General features: G+C 49.7%; 1 protein-coding gene across 1 annotated transcript in view; it reads right to left on the bottom strand.

Moving 5' to 3' along the window:
* mdga1 (MAM domain containing glycosylphosphatidylinositol anchor 1) overlaps positions 1-7,500 on the bottom strand; it is a gene marked incomplete at both ends in the record, with an annotated part of 188,404 nt that overhangs the window by 86,642 nt on the left and 94,262 nt on the right. The window lies entirely within an intron of this gene.

Raw genomic sequence — 7,500 nt, 5'->3', positions numbered from 1 at the left:
CACACACACACACACACACACACACACACACTCAGTTAACACGCCCATAGAACAGAGCGAAGGCAACGAAGTGGACATATATGAGCCTCTCTACACACAGATAACACACACACACGAAGATGAATACACACCAACACAGACACACACTTACACACTTACACACTTACACACACACACACACACACACACACACGAAGGCGAAGGTTTATTGCAGGGTTTCAAAGGTTTATTTTCTGATAGAAAAGAGTATTGATCCAGCAGTACAGAAGGAAGGTGGGGTTGGATGGTGTGCATGGCGTTTTTTCTTTTATCTGTGTGGGTATGTTGTGTGAGCATCGACGGTGCAGTTCCTCCCATGGCCATTAGGGGTACAGATTACACCTTGCACTCTCCTTGACCCCGACATGATGTATTTCTCCACCGCCTCGATGTTATCATCGACTGTATGTCAGTGGGTTTTATGTGTCTCTTTGTGTGTGTGTCCTGGGGTGTGTGTGTGTGTGTGTGTGTGTGTGTGTGTGTGTGTGTGTGTCTGTGTGTGTGTGTGTGTCGGTGTGTGTGTCCTGGGGTGTGTGTGCGTGTGTCGGTGTGTGTCCTGGGGTGTGTGTGCGTGTGTGTCCTGGTGTGTGTGTGGGTGTGTGTGTGTGTCGGTGTGTGTGTCCTGGTGTGTGTGTCGGTGTGTGTCGGTGTGTGTGTCCTGGTGTGTGTGTGTGTGTGTGTGTGTGTGTGTCCTGGTGTGTGTGTGGGTGTGTGTGTCCTGGTGTGTGTGTGGGTGTGTGTGTCCTGGTGTGTGTGTGTGTGTGTGGGTGTGTGTGTCCTGGTGTGTGTGTCCTGGTGTGTGTGTGTGTGTGTGTGTGTGTGTGTGTGTGTGTGGGTGGGTGCGTGGCGCAGGTGCCTTCTTTCTCTGTGGTGACGGCCCAGTGCTGCAGTGGTTGGAGATAAAGATAGCAACACACACACACACACTCCTAACCTCGCGCTAGGAGAGGCAGCAGGGGGGAAGGTGACCCAGGTGAATACTAGACTGCTCACCGCGGCTCACCCAGCGTTAGGTAACATTCACACCGAAATAAACAATCCAATTCCCCCGATGACTAACCAGCTCGATTGCTTGACTTCGACATTTCGTCCTTTTTTTGTTCGTTTTTTTTCACCACAAGTGGCAGAGGAGATAAACACTCTTATGTAACCCTAACAGACAACGCAGCGGTAACAAACACACACACCCCCCTGTGTCTATTAACGACAACAAGATGACATGCACAACATGACAGTAAGCCTCCCGTCCAAAGTGACTTCCTGTTACCAAACACATACCGGTACATAGTACAGCCACTATACTGTATGGAGTGGAGGGGCGATACAGTCCAATCCGCTGTCTAAGCCTTTCGTTCTCTTCTGTCTCTCAGTGGTTTATATTTTGGGCATTTAGCAGACGGCGTTATCCAAAGCGACTTACAACAGATACATTTTTGTCTAGTCAGTGAATCATCTATTCATCTATTCATCAGTCATTGCAAGAAAAAGTACTCTCTGCTCTTGCCAGGGGCCATTGGCAGTCATAATACTAGAAGAAGGAAGAATTATGATTATGTTTGTTTGTTTGTCTTACAGTAGAGAAACTGCACAGGTCTCAGTAGGAACAGTTAAGGTGTAGCCTGAAGAGATCTTCAGTCTCCGGTGGAAGATAGGGATGACTCAGCCTTTTTTTTTCCAGTCCGTTCTCCGTATTTCAATCTGTCATTTACTCTTTCTTTTTGTCCTTCTACCTCCCTCCATCTCTCAGTGTCCTCCCCCTTGTCTGGGAGAGATCATTTGGCTGCTGTCACACCCCTGGCAGCTTCCCTCTCCTCCACCGTGGCATACCTCTGAAACTTCTCACTTCTCACCTCTGAAACCTCTGAAACTTCTCACTTCTCACCTCTGAAACTTCTCACTTTTCACCTCTGAAACTTCTCACTTCTCACCTCTGAAACGTCTCACTTCTCACCTCTGAAACTTCTCACTTCTCACCTCTGAAACTTCTCACTTCTCACCTCTGAAACTTCTCACTTCTCACCTCTGAAACTTCTCACTTCTCACCTCCGAAACTTCTCACTTCTCACCTCTGAAACTTCTCACCTCTGAAACTTCTCACTTCTCACCTCTGAAACTTCTCACTTCTCACCTCTGAAACTTCTCACTTCTCACCTCTGAAACTTCTCACTTCTCACCTCTGAAACTTCTCACTTCTCACCTCTGAAACTTCTCTCACTTCTCACCTCTGAAACTTCTCACTTCTCACCTCTGTCTCCATCTCTCCCTCCACCCTCCATCTCTCCCTCCACCCTCCATCCCTCCCTCCACCCTCCATCTCTCCCTCCACCCTCCACCTCTCCCTCCACCCTCCATCTCTCCCTCCACCCTCCATCTCTCCCTCCACCCCTCCCTCCACCCTCCATCTCTCCCTCCACCCTCCACCTCTCCCTTCACCCTCCATCCCTCCCTCCACCCTCCATCTCTCCCTCCACCCTCCATCTCTCCCTCCACTCTCCACCCCTCCCTCCACCCTCCATTCCTCCCTCCACCCTCCATCTCTCCCTCCACCCTCCATCCCTCCCTCCACCCTTCACATGGGGCTCTGTGGATGAGGACCTAGGAGGGTGTTTTTGTGTGTGTGTGTGTGTGTGTGTGTGTGTGTGTGTGTGTGTGTGTGTGTGTGTGTGTGTGTGTGTGAGTGTGCGTGTGCGTGTGCGTGTGTGCGTGTGCGTGTGAGTTCTACCAACTCCTTGCAGTCTAATTGGCTGGCTCACTGCCTTGCTCAGTCACAGATAAAACATCTCCTGCCACTTGGCTGGCAGACTCTCTCCTCTCACACAGCTTTCCTTCTCCCTGTCATCCTCCGTCTCCACCCCCCCCCCCCCCCACCCCCTGTATCTCCCTCTGTCTCCCCCCTCCTGTCACCCTCTTTCTCCACCCCCTGTATCTCCCTCTCTTTGGAGAGTTGGAAAGTGACACTAGAGGGAACTAAGATGGAGAGCCTAACACCTAACCAGGTAATTAGGGTGCAAGCACACGCAGTGGGTAAAGACCTATTGTTTTTGTTATTGCTATTCAGCCACCTCCGCTTTCATGAAAAATGGCCATGGCTCCCACAAAAATTGGTAACTTTTTTTGAGCTTTTTGGCAGGCACGGAGAGGACCCCCAGTGCACACAAACACAACGATTCTGATGCCAAAATTCCAGAAGCAACACATAGAATTTCTTAACTTTGAGAAGCCATAACTTTTGTACTGTTTGTCTTAGAGACGCCAAATCAACACTGACAGATCCACCTCCTCGAGACAAACAAGAGCTCGTTGGACTGAAAAGATATGTCCTTATCGATTTTCCGCTATTTCGGATTTTGTGAAAAACACCAAAACATCTCCTTCAAATATACCGTACATCCGATCGACACGAAACTTGGTCCATAAGAAGGATGTAATGGTCCCTAACAAGTTTGACAATGACGAGTTCCCACATAAAAAAAATTACCATGCTACATACAAATGAATCAGCACCATCATTTATGACATGCAAATGAGGCTATTTCGGACATATTTATGGAAATTTATGTGATGACACGTGCCATTTAATATTGCGCATTTCCGTCCTGTCCTGTGTTCTGTTGTGGAGTACACACTCACAAACTGACAGACAGGTAAACACCCTGAACCACCACACCCTGAACCACCACACACTGAACCACCACACACTGAGCCTCTGAGATGAACCACCACACACTGAGCCTCTGAGATGAACCACCACACACTGAGCCTCTGAGATGAACCACCACACACTGAGCCTCTGAGATGAACCACCACACACTGAGCCTCTGAGATGAACCACCACACACTGAGCCTCTGAGATGAACCACCACACACTGAGCCTCTGAGATGAACCACCACACACTGAGCCTCTGAGATGAACCACCACACACTGAGCCTCTGAGATGAACCACCACACACTGAGCCTCTGAGATGAACCACCACACACTGAGCCTCTGAGATGAACCACCACACACTGAGCCTCTGAGATGAACCACCACACACTGAGCCTCTGAGATGAACCACCACACACTGAGCCTCTGAGATGAACCACCACACACTGAGCCTCTGAGATGAACCACCACACACTGAGCCTCTGAGATGAACCACCACACACTGAGCCTCTGAGATGTGCTGCTAACCCACAACTCACCTCACCCCCCACGTGCTGGGTCCCTCCCCCATCTCATATCAAAGCTCTCTGTCTGCGTCGTTTTCACACAGTATCTCTGTCTTTCTATGTGTGTGTGTGTGTGTGTGTGTGTGTGTGTGTGCGTGTGTGCGTATGTGCGTGTGTGCTTACATGTGTGTGTGTGTCTGTGTGTGCGCGTGCTTGCGTGCGTGCGTGTGTGTGTGCGCGTGCTTGCGTGCGTGTGTATGTGTGTGTGTCTCTCTCTGACAGTAGTCTTTCTCCGTTCCTCTGATTACTCTCCGCCAGCTTGGCTAAAGCGGGGTACACACATAAGGATTTTCAGGCCGATTTTGGCCCGATTATCAGATGGCTCTTAACATTTTCCTACAACAAAATCCTGTGGTGTGAGGTGTGTTAAGAGTCAATCTCTCCCGACAACCTGCTCGGAAAATGGGCGTGGCCGGCAATCGTAAATGTTAAATGTGTTCAATACTTACGACCAGAAATCATAGGGTTGCCAGATTCTTTGGTGGAATTAGCGGTTTTAGACTGTGGTTAGGGTGGAAAATGTCATTTCCATCTGGCAACCCTGCTCGCGAGTCCAACTATAACGTGGATGGAATGTAGCCAATCAAGAAGCGAGCTGACTTCTTCTTTTCGTTATTCGGCACTTTATTTGCCCTGTCGCACATGGTTGTCTCGTACAGGTCAGTCAGGGTACTACGTTAGATAATAATAATAATAATAATAATAACTTTATTTGTATAGCGCTTTTCCTGCAAACGTTGCGGCTCAAAGTGCTTTAATCATTATATAATCTTAATTAAATTCTTTTGTAATTTAACGGCAATATTAAAAGGATGGGTTCACGCGAGATTTCTGGGAACGAGACTCTAGAGAGTCTGGAGTCTGTCGTAACGAAAATCTTTATGTCTGTGGGGTGCTGAAATGGGGAAATCGGCGCACACAACACACAATACGATCAAGGCTGTTCAATCCAATATTTTGTTTCTTCATGTGTGGGGTCTGTCTCAGATAAGATTTCGGTTAAGATTTAGAAAATCCTTATGTGTGTAACCCGCTTTAGTCAGATGTCAGACTCTCCATGTAGATGTCAGACACACATCAAGGGCGTCAGCTAGCCTCGGGGGTTAGAGAGGCCAGCCAGCGGTCGCTAGGTCACTAGTTCAACATCCCCCCCCCCCCTCCCCCTCAGGAGGGCGCCAGATGTTTGCTGGTGACTGGAGGGTTGCTGGCATCATATCTAAGGTATCCTACTACCACTGCCGTCGTGCCCTTGAGCAAGGCACTTAAGCCCTAACTGCTCCAGGGGCGCCCGAGATCGCTAGGCCCTGCTCTCTGTCCACCCCGGAGGGAGACGTGTGATGAACTACGTGCGGTGGTCTCAGTACGAGTGGGGCGGCTGTGGCGCAGGAGGTAGAGCCGGCGTCTAATGATCGCAAGGTCGGCAGATTGGCGGTTTGAACCGCATGCTGGCCACATGTGGAGGTGTCCTCGGGTGAGACACTGAACCCCAGAGCGGGGCCGTCGCCTTGCATGGCAGCTTGCCTACCTCGCCATTGGTGTGTGAATGTGCGTGTGAACGGGTGAATGAGAGGCCGTGGTAAAGCGCTTTGGAATAAGGCGCTGTATAAGTGCAGTCCATTTAGCATTTACTTGTGCTCGGTTCAACGACCATACAGTTGAATCTTAATCTTCAAACAGTGCTGATGGGAGGTCGGGCATCCAGGGGATTTCACCAGCGACTTACAGATTCTACTGACCAATAGAAATGAAGTGCTTCAAACGGAGGCATGATTTCAAACAGATTTGGCTCATTTCTTCAGCGATGTTTTCCTTTCGTGCAGTGGTTTGTTTGTGACCTAATAACATGGGCAGATTAGGTGGGTCACAACAACAAGTTGCTGAGAGAGTTGTGGTCTTTCTGATAACTGCCGACAGCCCTTTCTACCTCCTACGCCCCCAGAATCATCCCTTTCTACCTCCTATGCCCCCGGAATCTCAATCAAAAGAGGAGATTCATGGGACCCAAGATGAGCTGGCTACAGACCATGCACTTATCTCCCATTTACTATCCTCAGATGAACTGCCTTCCCCCCACCACCGCCACCACCCATTAACACTCCTGCCACACACACAGAACAGCCCCCCCCCCCCCCCCCTCTTGGGAAAGAGAGACTGGGATGAGAAGGGGCAGGAGGGGGAGGGGGGGACAGAGAGAAGAAGATGAGGACACACAGAGAAAGCTGGACGTTCAATATGCGCCGTCATGACCGAACCCCACTGATATATAATCTGTGCGCATTCTTTAGAGACAAAACTGTGGTGCCACAACACACAAGGTCCCCAAACACACACGCACACACACACACGCACACACACGCACACACACACACACACACACACACACACACACAAAGCGAGAATCATGTCAGTTTTAGTTTTCTACCCCTAGATCAAGGGATACCCAAGAAGCTTTCAGGGTAGACCAAGGACAAACAGAAACGGCATATTCTAGCGAAACACGATAACATTCCGTGCCACAGGATCTCTGCCTTTAAAGCGAGGCCTCTTTCAAAAGCGCATTGTCCACTATGAGCAAACCCCCCCCCCCCCCCCAAAAAAAACATTTCACAACATGAAAGAAGCCTCGAGTCTCTCCACTCCAAACCGCCTCCTGGATGGCTACCCCAGTGGCAGTGCCCTGGGTCTGGGCACCCATCAAAGGAAACAGCCCCTGCTCTGGCACTAGGCCCTAACCCAGGCCTGGAGAGGAGGGGCGAGCCACCGTATATCTGGGTGCTCTTCAGAGGGGCCTTGGGCAGTGGACAGGGAGGAGGCCATTAACACCAGAACAGCCGTGCCTGTTGTGCCTACTATTAGAGCCGCCTCGGGGGGGGGGGGGGGGTGTCAAATGACCATAGTCTTTACAATGGGAAGCTGCTACTTACACACAAAGACCACTAGTTGGCGCGTCTTGTAAATTAGCCTGCCCCCTACACAGAAAAACTGCCAAAATAGCTTCATACTAGCTTCCTGATGTGATTTAGAAAATGTAAGGATACTGGGTGGTAGAACGCACATGTCTAGGAAAGGTCATGAAAGTAGGTGTCCTGAAATTTGATCGAGTCAAAAAAAAAATAGTCACATGGTCTAATTATCCCACCTATGGCTGTTCTGGTGTTAAGGGGGACATGTGGGGGTGGGGGTGGGTGCCTCTGAGGGCCTTGTAACTGTGTGGGGGTCTTATTTACTGTACATTATACAGTATTATTATA

The sequence above is a fragment of the Nansenia antarctica genome (genome assembly GCF_963989245.1).
Source record: "Nansenia antarctica genome assembly, chromosome: 3".
In the NCBI taxonomy this organism is placed as follows: domain Eukaryota; kingdom Metazoa; phylum Chordata; class Actinopteri; order Argentiniformes; family Microstomatidae; genus Nansenia; species Nansenia antarctica.
Note: the sequence above shows the minus strand (reverse complement) of the source record. Positions and strands in the feature narration are given on the sequence as shown.